A 19249-nucleotide genomic window follows, 5' to 3' on the forward strand; every position below is an offset into this window, starting at 1 on the left:
TATCAAATGCTACCCATATGAATAGCAGTTTTGAATTCATCTTCTTTGACATAAACTGTCAAATGCTGTGAATAATGTTGGATGAGACTAAAGTGCTCATAATTGTCAATCAGTTTAGCTTAGTACTTAATTGTGTTCTATACTTGATTTGTCATGATTTATTCATAAAAAATTACCCATTTTACTTGTCTTCTTTGCAAGTTTATGGACCTTTGGTTATGCTCTGTATAATTTCGTTATATGCCCCTGGAATGAAGCAGAAATAGATTAATCGATGTGTATTGGTATTTACAAAGTCATTTCATACTTGATACACAATGGACTCATATATGTTCATTTCATACTTGACACACAAAGGGAAATAGTGCATAATTTAAAAGGGTAGAGAGAGAGAGAGAGAGAGAGGCTTTTCTTTACCTCACACCTTCCAGACCTTACAGCTCGTTCGGGTTGCCCCAGGTCCCTCAGTGTGAGGCACCTTTAATGTGTACCAGAGAATTGCTAATGCATTCTTCAGGTATTATATTTTGCACGTCTCAATCTTGGATGGTCTGGGATGCAGCTCAGGTATTTGTCGAGCTTATTCTTAAACACATCTACGCTCACGCCTGATATGTTCCTCAGGTGAGCTGGTAACGCATTGCATGGACGCTGCATTATCGATGCTGGTGCGTAGTGGATTAATGTCATAGGAGAAAATCAAATATGGGGTCTTAAACACTTGGTGTCGATGACATAAACAAATTCTCCTGATCTCAGCCGAGCGTAGTGCGCCTCTGTAATTTAACCCTAACTCAAGTTTTGAACACATTTGATGAAGAGGGGTGGCACTTCGAAGTCCTAGATGACACTTCAGCCCGTTACTAGTAGGGACACGTGGCATGTATATACAGTTGAGACCGAGAGATTCCGTGGCAAGACGTCCTGTAGTTTTTTTCTTGGGAATAGGAAAGTTTCCAGTAATTCTTTATATTTTTGTAGAGAATTGTTTTCGAAGTTGCCTCGGAGCAGCGTGGTACAAGTTGGAAGGCTTTGTGAGGAGTGACACTTTTTATTCTCTTAGACTGGTTTCCGGAAAAGCGTGTCAGACTTTGTAGGGCTTTTACTGAGAATTTTGTTGTTTTCCGTGTGTCTGTATTACAGAAGTGCTCCTATTTTAAAACAAAAAGATAAAATTAAAAAGATAATTCAAGCTGTTTCGGTATTTTGCTGTGTTTATTGCCATTTTTTTTGCATGCAAAAGCAATCAGTTTAAGCATTTGATGGGCAATCATAGTATACCTGTGTTGGATGACTGTTGCTGTTTAAAAAAAATATTGCATGCAAAATTCGTCAGTTTAAGCTTTTAATGGACAATCATAGTATACCTGTGTTCGATGACTGTAGCTGTTTTGAAAAGAATATTTGCATGCAAAATTAGTCAGTTTAAGCTTTTGATGGGCAATCATTGTATACCTGTGTTCGATGAATGTTGCTGTTTTAAAAAAAAGATTTGGATTATCAACCAGTTTTAAGCTTTTAATGGACAATCATAGTACGTTTACCTATTTTCGATGATTATTGCTGTGTTTTATATATGTGCATGCCAAATCAATCTGTCATTCAGTCCGTGATAATGAAGTGTTAAAATGAACTTTTTTCTCTCATTTTCAGACGAGTTCTCTGTGGTATCCCTTTTAGCCGGTATAAGGGTAAGTCAGTGCATGTTTTTTTTTTCTCTCTCTCCATTTTTCTCTATTTATGCTTTGTTTGTTTCTCTAGTTATCTCGTTATTTCCGTTAAAAAAACGAAAACGGTGGTTTCATTTTCTTAATATTTTTCAAAATTTTTCTCTATGCTTTTTTATTATCTGGTTATCTCGTTATTTCCGTTAAAAAAAACTAAAACGGTACAATCTAATTTTCTTAAGATTTTTTTTTTCTCTATGCTTTGTTTGTTCCAGTTATCTCGTTATTTCCGTTAAAAAAAAAAAAAAAAAAAAAAAAAAAACGAAAACGGCACAATTTCATTGTCTTAAGATTTCATACCAGGTAAGTTGTTGTTACTGCAGTGCATCGTTCTGAAAACTTTATCAATCTGTTTTCCCGTAAGGGGTCAGCGCCGTCAGTGCACTTCACATGGTGCACTGTAGGCAATACTGAAGGGTCTTTGCAGCGTCCTTTCGGCCCCTAGTTGCAATCTCTTTCATTCCATTTACTGTACCTCCTTTCATATTCTGTTTCTTCCATCTGACATTCCACCCTATCCAACAGTTATTTCAATGTACAGCTGTGAGGTTTTCCTCCTGTTACAACTTCCAGTCAGTTTCCCTTTTCAGCGCTGGTTATCCTAATAGGTCCCAGCGCTTGGTCCTTTGGCCTAAATCCTATATTCTATCCTATTCGCTTTATGAGTCTTTGGTTTCGCATTTATGAGCGAGAAGTGGCGGGAGACTGATCTCCTTTCCATCATCGCCTCGATAAAGGGGTTAAACAATTTCTCGGAATTTTCTGAGAATCCCACGACAACGAGACACCCTTGAAGAGAGTTCTGCGAGGGTCTTCCAGGATCAAAAAGTCATTATCATTCATCATTATCATCTAGTATTTCTTTGTATTCACCAGAAAGAAGAAGAAAAATGTTAAAAAAAAAATCAAGGGTCAATACCACTGTGGTGATTCCTCTGCTTCCATCAGGGAGGGATGTTCATTACACTCTGCTGTAATAGGAGTTCAGGTGAACGCTGCTAAAAATGCGGTCGCTTATCGCAGAAAAAACATTCCGTTCAATTACAGGCGTGAGGGGAGTGGCCGAGACTTGATGGAAATGGATAGGGGGCAAAAATGAGCTTTCTAATTGCTCTGGGATGATATTGAAATATTGCAAATATAGCTGCTTGATGTGTGAGGTCACCTTGGGGTGTCTGCGAGTGAAACGATTCTACATGCGTACATACATACCATACATACATACATGCATGTATAATATATATATATATACACATATATATATATATATATATATATATATATATATATATATACTATATCTATATCTATATATATATATAATATATATATATATATATATATATATATATATATTCCATATCCATGTACGTATGCTTGTATGTACATTCATTTTTTTATGCATACAAGAGGATAATGAATTTAGTATTGCTTACTGCCATTATCCTGTAATCTTTAGCACCACCATTTTGTCTCTCTCTCTCTCTCTCTCTCTCTCTCTCTCTCTTTATATATATATATATTATATATATATATATATATATATATATATATATATATATATACAATAATATATATTATACATAAATAATATATATATATATATATATATATATATATATATATTATTATATATATTACAAGAAATATGGGAATACTTTCGAACTACGGAAAGTACGAAACAAAATGAAAAACATAAACAAGAAATTAAAGGAATATAGTTTTTTTTTTTGCTTCACAGCGCCAGCATTATGACTCGGTCCGTTGCTTAATGAACTCGTCCATGTTCAGACTCCACCAAGCGAACGAGAGAGCAAAGTCGTCAGCAAATGATGAGTAAATATATGCACAGCGAGTATAATGAACGGCTTCATTTTTAAAGCCTCATTCCCATTGGCTACTCTGAACGCTGTCACTGATTCACACCGCCAATCAGGATGCCCGTTACAGGGTGTGTTATTTTAGTCGCGTTTTTCCTCTTGGCTGTAAGTATTTATATATCCAGTCTTAATTACCTAGCGCGGGAAAAATGAAATGGAGACTTTTCCATTTCTCCGACGGGGAATTGATTATTACGCGCGAAGCTGCTACTGTTGGTAATGGTCTCTGATGATTGTCGCCAAGGACGACTTCGTGCTGGTGGGGTGCGGGGCGGCGGGGATGGGTGGGTTGGTCCTGTACCTGCTGCAGGAGCGAACGTAAGATATATATATATATATATAGATATATATAATATATATATATATATATATATATATATATATATATATATATATATATGTATATACCCACAAGGTGTTTGTGTGTGTGCCGTGAGAGAGAGAGAGAGAGAGAGAGAGAGAGAGAGAGAGAGCGAGGGGGTGGGGTGGGGGATGACTTGCTAGGATGCAGGCACGAATATATATACATATAGGGAGTTATGTGAGTTTATCGGAGAGAGAGAGAGAGAGCATACACGCAAGCAGGTAGCTATACACACACACACACACACTCATACACATATTTATATATATACATATATAATGTATGCGCGTAATCTTTTATTTGGCGTCAAGCCCCTGATCCTCTCCCAAAGAACCTCTCTTCCGGTTATGTCAATCCATCACGCCCCCCGTCTGTCCATCTTTTCCCCGCCGTAGGATGATAGCGTCCCCGAAGATGGATCACGGGGCGTCCTCGGTAGGCAGGCGTGTTTTCTTATCCCGCGACTGTCGCCCGATTCCCGACTTCTGTCTGTTTCCTGGACCCCGAAGGCGTTTGCTGTGATGATTTCGGTTTGGAAATACGGATATTTTTTTTTTTTTTTTTTTTTTTTTTTTTTTACGGCGTTTTATTTTGGCGCTGTTTTGTTGGGGTTTGAGTGTTTGGAGTGGGGTTTGTGTGATGATTTCCGTTTGAAAATACGGTTTTTCTGTTTTTTGTTTTTTGCGGCGTTTTAGTTTGGAGCTGTTTTGTTGGTGTACGAGTGTTTGGAGTGGTGTTTGTGTGATGATTTCCGTTTGGAAGCACTGATAATTTTTTGGCTGCGTTTTATTTTGGCGTTGCTTTGAATCTGTGTTACGACCCATTTTGTAAATGTGTAGAATTTTGTTTTTTTATCTTTTTTTTTTAATCTTAGATACGCTTTTTCGAATAGACAGTTGTTTTGAGTGGTAAAGGTGATATTTTTTATAATCTTTTTTTTTATCTAATACACTGTTTCCATGAGATGATATTTTAAATATTACAAATTATATATTTATTGTTTATCGTAGGTACACTGTATCGACTAGACAATTTTTTTTAAATGTAAAAAATATTTTTTATAATCTTTTTTTTATCTCATACACTGTTTCCATGAGAGAATTTTTTATATGTTAAAAGAAATATATTTATTGTTTATCCTAGAAACAGTTTCGAGTAGACAATTATTTTAAGTTCTAAAGATGATATTTTTTAAAACTTTCTTTTTATCTCATACACTGTTTCCATGAGATGTTTATTTTAAATATTAAAAATTATATATTTATTGTTTATCGGTAGTACATTGTATCGATTAGACTTTTTTTAAATGCTAAAAAGGATATGTTTGTTGTTGTTTTTTTCATCTCAGATACGCTGTTCCATGAGAGAATTTTTTAAATGTTAAAAATTAAATATTTATTGTTTATCGTGGAAACTGCTTCGATTAGACAGTTTTATAAAACGCTAAAGCTGATATTTATTGTAATTGTTTTTTTTTTTATCTTATACTCTGTTTCCATGAGAGAATGGGTTTCAAATATAAAAAAAAATAAATATTTATTGTTTATTGTAGAAACAGTTTCGATTAGACGAATTTTTTTAAATGTTAATTTTACATTCGTAAATACAAAGCCACTACGAGTAATACTACGTCTGAAAGGAATACCGATAAAATGTCTGAATTTTAATCAGAGGAAAAATATAATCTGTCCATGTGCAGCCTCAAGCTTTGAACGGAATTTCTCTTGAAAAGAACCGGGTTCCCAAAGTTCTAAGGCTTTATGAATTATTCAGAAGCCCATCTGTTCCACTCAAGTGAATGATGACGGCGGTTTGCGTTGGCAGACTCGACTATCCAGTTGAGTGAGTTACTTCTTGTTTAGATAAACGGTTTCCTCGGGTTTTAGAATATTTATGTTGTTGTTACTACTAGTAGTTCTGTTACTATAGTACTAGATTTACATCAACCGTGAATCTGATGTATAGGCCCGTCCCTTACGATGCTCCTGATTGGGTGTTGATAAGCCAATCACAGGGCTGGAAACACTCATCAGTCTCTCTCGAGAGTTCATATGGGTAGGATCTATGCTCCACCTCTCCTTAGGGATACGTCTTTCAAAAGTATCCCTCAGGAGAGGTGGAAGATACATCCTGCCAATATGAACTCTCAAGAGAGACTGAGAGTTTCCAGCCCTCTGATTGGCTTATCAACAGCCAATCAGGACCGTCGTAAGGGACGGGGCGACACACCAGTTGCACGGGTGCTGTGAATCTACTATAGTAGTTCTACTGCTAGTTCTGTAGTTGCCTTTGTACCTCAAAAGGACAATGTCATAGGACCATATCCATGGGTTATGTTGCAGGTTTCATAAAAAAAAATTTTTTTTTTATTGAAATTAAAAAAAAAAAAATATTGAAAATTATTTAAAAAATAAATTTTATTGAAAATTATTAAAACAAAAATTTTATTGAAAATTATTAAAAAAAATTTTTTTATGAAAAATATGGATCTTACGCGTCACTTATAATCCTTCTCTTTTCACCTGGGCATGTGCCTCCTCATGGGACGGGGTGGTAGGTGGTGTTGGTGTGGTGGGGTGAAGGGATGGGTTATGTTGTGGTGACTGATGGCCCCTGGACATTTGAGTGTCCTCATTTCCTTCCTATCACAGTTTTTATATGTATATATATATATATATATATATATATATATATATATATATATTATATATATATATATATATATATATATATATATATATATATATATATATATATATATATATGCGCGTGTGTGTGTGTGTGTATGTGTGTATATGTGTGTGTGTGTATTATGAGTTCGTGTACCATATTATATAATAAACATATAATGCGTTTGAAGGAAACCGATGTGGCCTCATGATGATGAATCTCATTATTTTTTTATTATTATTTTTTTTTTTGCTCTATCACAGTCTTCTAATTCGCCTGGGTGGTATTTATAGTGTGGGGTTCCGGGTTGCATCCTGCCTCCTTAGGAGTCCATCACTTTTCTTACTATGTGTCGCCGTTTTCCTTTTCTAGGATCACACTCTTTTGCATGAGTCCTGGAGCTACTTCAGCGTCTAGTTTTTCTAGATTTCTTTTCAGGGATCTTGGGATCGTGCCTAGTGCTCCTATGATTATGGGTACGATTTCCACTGGCATATCCCATATCCTTCTTATTTCTATTTTCAGGTCTTGATACTTATCCATTTTTTCCCTTTCTTTCTCTTCAACTCTGGTGTCCCATGGTATTGCGACATCAATGTGTGAATACCTTCTTCTTGATTTTGTCAATCAAAGTCACGTCTGGTCTATTTGCACGTATCACCCTATCCGTTCTGATACCATAGTCCCAGAGGATCTTTGTCTGATCGTTTTCTATCACTCCTTCAGGTTGGTGCTCGGTAACCACTTTATTACTGCAAGGTAGCTGGTGTTTCTTGCACAGTCTCCAGTGGAGGGCTTTTGCTACTGAATCATGTCTCTTTTTGTACTGGTTCTGTGCAAGTGCCGGACATTCCCTTCCTATTTGGTTTATGGTTTCATTTTTCGTATTGCACTTCCTACATATGGGAGAGATGTTATTTCCATCTATCGTTCTTTGGACATATCTGGTTCTTAGGGCCTGATCTTGTGCCGCTGTTATCATTCCTTCAGTTTCCTTCTTGAGCTCTCCCCTCAGTATCCATTGCCACGTGTCATTGCTGGCTAGTTCTTTAGTCTGTCTCATGTATTGTCCGTGCATTGGTTTGTTATGCCATTCCTCTGTTCTGCTTGTCTTTCTCCTGTCTCTGTAGATTTCTGGGTCTTCGTCTACTTTTATTAGTCCTTCTTCCCATGCACTCTTGAGCCACTCGTCTTCACCGGTCTTCATATATTGCCCCAGTGCTCTGTTTTCGATGTTGACGCAGTCCTCTATGCTTAGTAGTCCTCTCCCTCCTTTCTTTCGTGTTATGTATAGTCTGTCCGTATTTGCTCTTGGGTGTAGTGCTTTGTGTATTGTCATATCTTTCCTAGTTTTCTTGTCTATGTTGCGGAGTTCTGCCTTCGTCCATTCCACTATTCCTGAACTGTATCTGATTACTGCCACTGCCCATATGTTTATGGTTTTTATCATATTTACGGCGTTGAGTTTTGACTTGAGTATCGCCTTGAGTCTGCATATATTCTTTCCTGATCGTGTCCTTCATCTCTTGGTGTTTTATATCCCCTCCTTCCATTATTCCCAGGTATTTGTATCCCGTCTCGTCTATGTGTTTAATGTTGTTCCCATTATTATTATTATTATTATTATTATTATTATTATTAACTTCAGTAGTAATAGTAGCAGTAGTATATTATTTTCCTCACAGATATTTAAACCTAGTTATCTTCCCCTGGTCGAAAAATATCGAATATTATATGAAGGCGTCTCTGATGGATGTGACCGTGACACCGTCATCTCATCGTTGATCATTATGAGAAATTGCGTCTCAGATTCACACCGAGAGAGAGAGAGAGAGAGAGAGAGAGAGTTAATGGATGGCTCGATAGGCAGGCAGACATACAAAGGACAAAAGGAATTTGACGGACGCTCCGGCATGGAGAAAAGGAGAGAGAAAATAAGCGAGGAAAGTGGACGAGAAGGAATGGTGATAAATGAGGCACAGAAAGGCTTTTTGGGAAGGTGGGTTTGTGGGGTGGGCGGTGAGAGGGGGGGGGGGTGGCGGTTGAAACGAACGAAGGGGAAAGTCTCGGGAATTTGATGAGAGGAAGTAAAAGAGAGCTTAGATAATAATGATTGATTGCTGGCTGGTTTACGAATCTCATTACTTTGAATTTTCTGTACCATAAAAATAATTGTATTCTATTGTCAGATTTATCTTCAGACTCCATGACTTCTTCAGAGAAAGGTATAAAAATGTCATGACAAATCAAGGAGACCAGAAAATTAAATCTTTTTGATTGTCATTTCTAAGAACCCGAGGAAATTCGAATCAATCAACTTGATGTCAGTGTATCACCTATAAAGATTCATATCCTAAACATCTCACATTCTCAACATTCAGTATGACCTACGAGCTGCTTTACGAGCAAGAGCCCGTGCTGGCTTAAGGCCAGCTTAATCTTAAACAACAGCAGTGCTACCAGCCGGGAAGACGTGATTTAATAGGCATTAATGGATGTCTGGGAATACCTTCAGGTGGTTCAAAACAAACCATTGGGAAATATATCCCATCGGAAAATGAAGGTTCTGTGATACGAGACATGGAAAAAGGCATTATTTAATATCTATAAATAAATATTAACGATAAAACGGCAATGAACAGTGTTAAAAATAGGGAAGTTGAAGTATGGAAAACACATGCTAAGTTTGCTGTGAAAGGGGGAGAATTACTTGGAAACTTGCAATCACCTTCAACTATTTTCCACGAAACACGTATCGAAATAGAAAGCCCTACATAGAAACTGGATATCTAAAAACCAGTGCTAAAATCAGAATGCTACTCGGCCCTCTTGAAACCCCATTGTCAGTTTTCAAATGATCATCATTGCAGGAAGTTTTAAACTTAACTGGAAACCAAAATTGCTGGAAGTTTTTAAAACTTAAGTGAAAATCAAAATTGCTGGAAGTTTTAAACTTAACTGGAAACCAGAATTGCTGGAAGTTTTAAACTTAACTGTGACCTAAAATTGCTGGAAGTTTTAAACTTAACTGGAAGCCAGAATTGCTGGAAGTTTTAAACTTAACTGGAAATCAGAATTGCTGGAAGTTTTAAACTTAACTGGAAACCAAAATTGCTGGAATTTTTAAAATTAAATGGAACTAGAAGCTTTAAACTTAACTGGAATCCAAAATGGCTGGAAGTTTTAAATTTGAGTAGAAACCATTAATTGCTTAATGGTTCGAGTAGTAAACTTCTCTGGAAACTGGAAATAACAGTGATGTCTCTCCCAGTCAGAGGGGCTAGAATATTAAAGTAGAAAACACGTTAGTGTTAACAAGAAAAGTAAAATCAATTTGCTGTTGGCATTTTTGGGGAACTATTTCCAATCGTCCTTGAGAAAATATTTAACGAAAACATACTGTTACATCTTCACTATCATTGACAAGTTGTGATTAAAAATGTAAAAAAAAAAAATTAAGAAAAAAGTATAAATAAAGATATCAGCGTTCCGGGAAGTTGTGGAGAGAGAGAGAGAGAGAGAGAGAGAGAGAACAAAAATAACCAAACAAGCATCAAGTAATGTCTGCGCTTTAATATCAAACACAAGCCTAATGTTATTCAGTGACCTTGTTGTACGGAAATATGTTCACACATTCTTGCTATTCATAAAAAGAAAAAAAAACTCATATTTATTGCGAAGTATAAACTTTCAATGAACGGGTAAATAGTTTAAAAATAAAACGTTAGCTCTTATCCATATAACTGGAGGGTTGTGGGTGGGGGAGTGGCATTCTGGGTTGGTTGGAGGAGCAGGGTATTTCAAGAGGAAGTGGGGTATTGGGTGCGTCTTTCTTAGTTGGTTAGAGGAGCACTGTATTTCAAGTTATATATGTAAAATAATGTCTCCAGATTGTATATAATATGCATTTTATTCACTGCGATGTATAGATGAAAAGTGTATAATCTTAATGTCATATTTATTGATTATTTCTACCGAGACAAAATTTCCTTGATGATTTCGATTGTCAATGAATGAAATGAAATCATTGTCAAATAATGTAAAATTCCGTGATGTTAAAGATTACAGTTCCCTTCTTCATTTCCAGCTGTTTAAGTTTCCTTGATAGTTTTCACATCCTGAAGCGAAAAACCGAAATGCGATTGAATAAATCTCTCTGGTGCAGTAAAGCGTATAATAGCGAGTCATTTCTCGTCATCACTTTTAACAGTTACCGCGAGATGGTTGATGATACATCGCTTTACGTACATCGTGGCTTGCAATGTGTGTTCACACCCAAGAGACCCTAGTAATTTACAGCGCCAATTTCTCTCTCTCTTTCTCTCTCGCTCCCGTCCGCCGAGGATTGCGTGATTGCGCAGCGGCCTCCTCGTGTGTGTGTGTGCGCAAGACATATAAATTCCAGGATTGCGCAGAGCCTTCATGCGAAAAGATAAATACGCACAATAAAACCAGCGGAAGCTGTCTTCGGCTTGGTATGTGGTGCATATGTTTAAAAAAAAAGGGGGGGGGGGCGCTTGTGAGGCGGGGGTGGTGGTGTTAGGACTATGGAAGGGGGTTGGTGACGTCACGTTTTATGCCGCCGTAAAACTGTTTTTAAGGTGTACCAGTGAAGAGAGAGAGAGAGAGAGGTGCTGCCGCTCCGGCCACCACACTACTGGGTTAACCGTGATGAAAATCGAAGGGGAAAATGGAGGAGAGAGCGCCCCTTCCCCCCCCCCCCCCCCCCCCCCCCCCCCCCCCCCCCCCCCCCCCCCCCCCCCCCCCCCCCCCCCCCCCTTTCTTTTTTGAGACTGCGAGAAGAGCAACACAGAAATTTGTAGCCTACAGAAAATGGATCTACGCACGAGAGTATGCCGTTGCACGAAGAGGAATGAGATGGGTAGGTAAAGAGATAGATAGTCTTAGAGAGAGAGAGAGAGAGAGAGAGAGAGAGACAGGAGACAGACAAAAAGACAGATAGGTAGAAAGATAGATAGACTGGTAAATAGAGAGAGAAGGGATGGTTGTTGCACAAAAACAGAGAGAGAGAGAGAGAGAGAGAGAGAGAGAGAGAAAAGCACAGACAGACGAGCGGACAGATAGGTGAAACGATGGATTAACAAGTAAATAGAGAGTATCAGAGAAATATAGAGAGAGAGAGAGAGAGAGAGAGAGAGAGACGAGAGAGAGGAGGAGGAAGAGCGATGAGATTGAGAGGAGGAGAGATGAGAAGAAGAGGGAGAGAAACTGCATAGGACAAGAGCACCTTGAAGCGCATCTCCTCCTTCATAATAAATATTCCTCTTCCTCCTCTTCTCTCCTTGTTTTCAGCTCTTTATCCCCCTCTTTATTACTCCCTCCCCTGAGTGCTTCTATCATCATCCCAACGGCTTATATCCGCATTTCCATATTCCGGAATGCATCATAATATACACTTCGGTCTCCTTTCCGCAGGCAATTCAGGCCTGTTCGCGAATATGTTATTGTGCTTCCTTGTTTATTTGCACTCTTCTCCACGGTTTTCGTATTATTATTATTATTATTATAATTATTATTATTATTATTATTATTATTATCATCAACTGGACCAAACAACGTCACACCGGATACAGTGTTAACATTAATAATAATAATAATAATAATAACAATAATAATAATAATAATAATAATAAATATTATTATTATTATTTTTTTTGCTCTATCACAGTCCTCCAATTCGACTGGGTGGTATTTATAGTGTGGGGTTCCGGGTTGCATCCTGCCTCCTTAGGAGTCCATCACTTTTCTTACTATGTGCGCCGTTTCTCGGATCACACTCTTCTGCATGAGTCCTGGAACTTCTTCAGCCTCTAGTTTTTCTAGTTTCCTTTTCCATTTCTTCCTCTGGTTTTCTTCTGTAGCTCCAATCTCAGGCTGTTGGTTACTGTCGTTGTGGTGGTCAGTTGCTGGATGACGACCTCCAAGTACCTGACCGTCTTCCCCTTCAATTGGGTTGAATACCTGGCAGCCGGACGAAGCTCCTCTGTTGACAGAGGTTCCATTTACGTCGTTGTCATTTATTCCTTCGTTTCTTAACATCATTGCTGAGTTTTGCTATTTAACCCATAGGGTTAAATAGGGATAGGTACTCATTTACAGCTGAGTGGACTGAGGAAATTATGGTAAAGATCCTTCCCTTATTATTATTATTATTATTATTATTATTATTATTATTATTATTATTATATTATTATTATTATTATTATATTATTATTATTATTCCTGGGTAGCTTGCCCGAGTAGAAAAAGACGAATTATACAGACTGATTCCAAGGATTGATAAAAAGATAGCATCGGAAACAATACCATTAACTTTAGCAGAAATAGGCCTCATAGTTAAAAATAATGCTCCCAAAATAGAATAATAATAATAATAAATAATAATAATAATAATAATAATAATAATAATAATAATAATAATAATAATAATAATAATACTTCAGCAGCGTTACACTTGTAGAGATTCTTCCCTATTTTCCGAATAGCCGTTATTCGGAAAATAGAGAAGAATCCCTACAAGTGTAACGCTGCTGAAGTAGCCATTACTTTTAAGAAAGTATGCTTGAGAGAGGGTTTGCTTCCTAAATAGTAGTAGTAGTAAGTAATAATAATAATAATAATAATTAATAATAATAATAATAATAATAATAATAATAATAATAATCTTAGCATCATTCGCTTCACTCGTGAGTGGCAGTTTCTTAACTTTGAGGAAGTGACCTAATAATAATAATAATAATAATAATAATAATAATAATAATAATAATAATAATAATAATAAACATTCAAAACCCGAGCGAGTATACCTTGCTTGTTCCTCCATTCAAAATTGAGTGGACTTGCTTTTAGTTTCTGCATCGACGTCAGAACTGACTCTTTATTTATTCTGTTTCTCAGCTATTAACATTTAAATACGGCGTACGTTAGTCATGCAGAGCATTTCAGAGCATTTCGTCAGCCTGGATTAGGCTGTCAGTCAAAGGTAAAGGTTCTCTACATATAGCAAATTATTTATGCTGCTCGTTTGGCTGCATTTGTGATGCGAAATGTTTTATACACATGCATATATATGACTGGTTAAAATGTTCTGTTACAACAGAATTCCATCTAATAAAAGGAGCCCATAAAACACCAAAAATATAGAGAGAAAAGCTAGGCTATATTTCAGAGACTGCTGTCTCTCTCTATACCTGAAGAGAGAGACAGCAGTCTCTGAAATATAGTACTTTTCTCTCTATATTTTGGTGTTTTTATGGGCTCCTTTTATTAGATGCATATATATATATATTTATATATTATAATATATATATATATATATATATAGTATTATTATATATATAAATAATATATATAGATATTATATATATATAGAATATTTTATTAATAATTATAAACTATATATCAATAGAAAAGGTCCACAATAATATTCTTGTTTAGCAAGACGAATTATATTCGTAGAAATATTTACAGAGCTTAAAGCTTTCGTCTATCCTCCTGTGGACTTGATCTCTAAACTAAACTAGTGCTGAAGTCCACAGAGAATGAACGAAAGTTTTAACCCTTTTTAAAAAAGAGAGAGAGAGAGAGAGAGAGAGAGAGAGAGAGAGAGAGAGAGAGAGAGAGCACCGGAGTTTAAATAATGCATGGGAGAGGAACTCCCGACTTTTAACTAATAGGTAGGGGGAAACGGCCCCCAACGCCAAGAAACGCGTGAGAGGTATTCGAAGATGCCATCCCTTCCATCTACCTTTTCATTTCCAAGCCATGTGAGCTATCAACTGATTGACTTCGGGCTACAGCAACGCTTATTTGACCCTTCTTTGGCACTAAGAGAGCCACTCGTCCCAGGCACTATGAGGATTTCCTTATCTTCCCCCCCTTGGGTTCTTCCATCATTTAACGCTCCTCCTCCACCACCCCGTACCCCCACTCTACCCCGCTCAGCCTCCATTCCAATAGCCCATGTAAGCAGCCGTTCAATGTATGGTCTAATGGCACTTCTGGCCGAGATGCGTTTCTCTGTGATCAATAGTCCGTCCGCTTCCATAAACCCGTCATCATTAGGTCATTAACGTAATTGGGATGGTATAACCTCACCTTGCGTGCTGTGAGATATGTAGGCGTTGTTTGTTGATGGCTCTGTATGGCCTGGGATGAAAGCCTTTGGAACTGAGAGGGATGGAGTGAATGTGTGTCTGAGTGTGTGTGTGTGTGTTCAAAGGGGCCGTTATTGACATTTAGGCTAATCCTTTGTCCTTACAGTATTGAAATGATCGTGAATTGTCCTCCTACTTACCCACATTCTGTTTCCTCATTTTTCTTATTCATTTTGATCATTTATTTACTTTTTAGTGAAGTTGGTGCTCCTCTCTATGGCTTATCAAAACAACGAGTCTCGTGCTTGGCTGAGGACATCAAATATCTTGTCATATTTCCTTCATTTTGCGAACATTGTGAAGTAAACTGGCGTAACATCTGGTCAGTCTCTGAATACATGGCACAGTTTCACGATCATATTGGCTAGGATTCAACACCTGTGTCACCTAGTGATTGTTAGGATTCAGTACCAGGGTCACTTAGTGATTGCTAGGATTCAATACCAGGGTCACTTCAGTATCAGGGTCACCTAGTGATTGCTACGAATCCGTTACTAAGGTCACCTAGCGTTTGATAGGATTCAGTACCAGGGTCAGCTAGTGATAGGTCGTAAACATAATGTTCTTTTGACGAGAATCATAAACTATACGCAATTTAAGTTATAAAGTTTTTAAGTAAGTCTCGAAAGCAGATTTCTGTAGCCCTGTAGGCCCACATTTTCTCGGAGATTTGGAAGCTGATCAAAAGTTTTGTAGACCCGTCACCTAAGCATCTTATGAACTCAAACTTTGCACTGTAAGTAGCCACTTTATTTATTTTCTGTTGGACGAAAATGTAGTCTTACGTAGCCATCTACAATAGCGCTGCCTTAGAAAATATAGCAAACAAAATCTTGTACCAGTATTGGAGAGGAATTATGGCCAAGTAGGCCTAATTTTGGCACTGAAAGATTACCTAAAATGAGCTTGTTAGACGCAGCCTATAGTGACTGAAGCATTATTTTGTAAAATGACCAACATTAGCCCTTCTTCTTGGTTTGTAATTTGAAGATGAATTTCTAATCGACGCAGTAGCTTTCCAGTGAATTTGATTTTTAAATCATTTGCAAAGAATTTTGATCATTTTCGTTTCATTGATATTAAACTAGAACTAATAAGGATATCATAGAAGAATTTATTTATAAATAACAGAAGTAATTCGTGGCCACTAAGGTTTTTATGATGTTCCCAAATGTTTTATTAATACTTACATATAAGCTATTGGATGAGACCTCATTACTTTTATTTATCTGTTTGTTTTTGTGTAGCCCCATCTATAGAGATTCTACCGACCATTAATACTGTGGCCACTGGCTATGAATCTCTGGCCGTAATAATTCAAGATGGTTTTTTTTTTCTTCTCTCGACCGTTCAAGGGTAGTAAAGGGTAGACTTGATTGCCGGTTGTTTTCTGTCTGGAAGTTATTTATTTCGAATTCCTTGAAGTGTGTGGAATTTTCCTCTCTCTCCTCTCTCTCTCTCTCTCTCTCTCTCTCTATCTCTCTCTCACAATCTCTCTCTCTCTCTCTCTATATATATATTATATATATATATATATATATATATATTATATATGTATTATAGCATGTATGTATGAATGTATGTATGTGTGTTATGTATATGTGTTTGTAATATAATGTTTGCGTTAACATGGTGGGCGGTTATGTTTGGTTTTTGGTTGTGTGTGTGTAAGTGTTTATACATAGTCTTCTTCTTCTCTTCTCTCTCTCTTTCTCTCATTCTTCACGTACACACACACACACATCACACCCAACGTGATTATTATATTATTTATTTTATATTTATAATATATTTTAATTTATTATTATAATTATTATATATATATTTTTGTTTTTTACATATTTTTTTTTTTTATATATTATATTATTTAATTTTTATATATATAATATATTTATATTATTTTTATCTTTCTATGAGATGAGATTGAGAGAGAGAGAGAGAGAGAGAGAGAGATATGTATAAACAATTACACACACACACATACATACACATACGTACATACATTCATGCATACATGCACTTTTGCCTTTCTCAATTAACCTAAATGGCACAAAACCTTATATTATCGAATAATTCACAATGACATTTGTACATCCCTACTGCATTAACGATCATTAATGTTCATCAAAATAAGGTTTTATCATTGTTCTCTAAAATCCAGTTCCAGCTCTCCAGAAATTCAGCGTTTTGCCTTTTCGTATTTGAGTTGGATGTATCCACCAGCCGAACCTTTCACGGTTTTAACATATATGCTATTTTTTCTCTCTCAGATTTTCCTTTTTCACGTGTATCAGTTTTCCTGTGGATCTTATATACGTTATGCCTTTAGTTCTGGCAAGCGCGAATTTTTAGTAAAAAAAACGCCGACTTGTTTACATGTTGTTTATGAAACTTTCAGAGGATATATATATTGAATCTCTACCAGAAATATTATTATTGATTGGTTGATTTCATTATTATTATAATTTGTCTCATTCTTCTTCTTCTTCGTCTTCTTCTTCTTCTTCTTCTTCTTCTTCTTCTTCTTCTTCTTATTATTATTATTATTATTATTATTATTATTATTAATTATTATTATTATTATTATTATTATTATTATTATCTTTCTTATTATTATTGTTATTATTATTATTTTTTTGCTCTATCACAGTCCTCTAAATCGACTGGGTGGTATTTATAGTGTGGGTTTCCGGGTTGCATCCTGCCTCCTTAGGAGTCCATCACTCTTCTTACTATGTGCGCCGTTTCTAGGATCACACTCTTCTGCATGAGTCCTGGAGCTACTTCAGCCTCTAGTTTTTCTAGATTCCTTTTCAGTGATCTTGGGATCGTGCCTAGTGTTCCTATGATTATGGGTACAATTTCCACTGGCATATCCCATATCCTTCTTATTTCTATTTCAGGTCTTGATACTTATCCATTTTTTCCTTTCTTTCTCTTCAACTCTGGTGTCCCATGGTATTGCCCCATCAATGAGTGATACTTTCTTCTTGATTTTGTCAATCAACGTCACGTCTGGTCTATTTGCACGTATCACCCTATCCGTTCTGATACCATAGTCCCAGAGGATCTTTGCCTGATCGTTTTCTATCACTCGTTTAGGTTGGTGTTCGTACCACTTATTACTGCAAGGTAGCTAGTGTTTCTTGCACAGGCTCCAGTGGAGGGCTTTTGATACTTAATCATGCCTCTTTTTGTACTGGTTCTGTGCAAGTGCCGGACATTCGCTTGCTATGTGGTTTATGGTTTCATTTTTCATATTGCACTTCCTACATATGGGAGAGATGTTGTTTCCATCTATCGTTCTTTGGACATATCTGGTTCTTAGGGCCTGATCTTGTGCCGCTGTTATCATTCCTTCAGTTTCCTTCTTGAGCTCTCCCCTCAGTAGCCATTGCCACGTGTCATCGCTGGCTAGTTCTTTTGTCTGTCTCATGTATTGTCCGTGCATTGGTTTGTTATGCCATTCCTCTGTTCTGCTTGTCTTTCTCCTGTCTCTGTATATTTCTGGGTCTTCGTCTACTTTTATCAGTCCTTCTTTCCGTGCACTCTTGAGCCACTCGTCTTCGCTGGTCTTCATATATTGCCCCAGTGCTCTGTTTTCGATGCTGACGCAGTCCTCTATGCTTAGTAGTCCCCTCCCTCCCGCCTTTCGTATTTGCTCTTGGGTGTAGTGCTTTGTGTATTGCCATATGTTTCCTGGTTTTCTGGTCTATGCTGCGAAGTTCTGCCTTCGTCCATTCCACTCTTCCTGCGCTGTATCTGATTACTGGCACTGCCCATGTGTTTATGGCTTTTATCATATTTCCGGCTCTGAGTTTTGACTTGAGTATCGCCTTGAGTCTCTGCATATATTCTTTCCTGATCGTGTCCTTCATCTCTTGATGTTTTATATTCCCTCCTTCCATTATTCCCAGGTATTTGTATCCCATCTCATCTATGTGTTTGATGTTGTTCCCATCTGGTAGCTTTATCCCATTATTATTATTATTATTATTATTATTATTATTATTATTATTATTATTATTATTATTATTATTATTATTATTCAGCAGGATCTAATACTATGAGACTTGAATCAAAATCCAGTTTAATTAGATATGGCTTCTTCAACACGGTAAATGATTGCGAGAGAGAGAGAGAGAGAGAGAGAGAGAGAGAGAGAGAGAGAGAGATGCAGTTCTGGTACTTTTATAGGCAGAACCTCTCTCTCTCTCTCTCTCTCTCTCTCACACCAAAATTTCCTTTTATCGTTTCATGGGCCATTGCCCTCATTAGGCAGTTATCTCCGGAAGAGAACATCGCTGGAAATGGCGGAGCATTATCGGGAAATCCTTAATAAGGCTCTGAATAAGAGTCCTTCCATAGCCCTAGTGGTTTCATTTAGTTGTCTCTTACTCTCTTCCCTCTATTCTTTCCACTGTTCGTGTA

The 19249-nt window shown here is 36.9% G+C and overlaps 1 protein-coding gene and 1 long non-coding RNA gene across 3 annotated transcripts in view; one reads left to right on the plus strand and one right to left on the minus strand.

Annotated features, from left to right (window-relative positions):
* LOC135200788 (uncharacterized) overlaps positions 1–19249 on the plus strand; it is a 370704-nt gene that overhangs the window by 130083 nt on the left and 221372 nt on the right. Inside the window, exon 2 of the long non-coding RNA XR_010311364.1 lies at positions 1654–1691. This is a non-coding gene — a long non-coding RNA (uncharacterized LOC135200788). The remainder of the gene's footprint in view (positions 1–1653; positions 1692–19249) is intronic.
* LOC135200775 (tachykinin-like peptides receptor 99D) overlaps positions 1–19249 on the minus strand; it is a 320400-nt gene that overhangs the window by 113732 nt on the left and 187419 nt on the right. The gene's annotated exons all lie outside the window — the stretch shown is intronic.

The sequence above is a fragment of the Macrobrachium nipponense genome, chromosome 23, assembly GCF_015104395.2.
Source record: "Macrobrachium nipponense isolate FS-2020 chromosome 23, ASM1510439v2, whole genome shotgun sequence".
Taxonomy (NCBI): Eukaryota; Metazoa; Arthropoda; class Malacostraca; order Decapoda; family Palaemonidae; genus Macrobrachium; species Macrobrachium nipponense.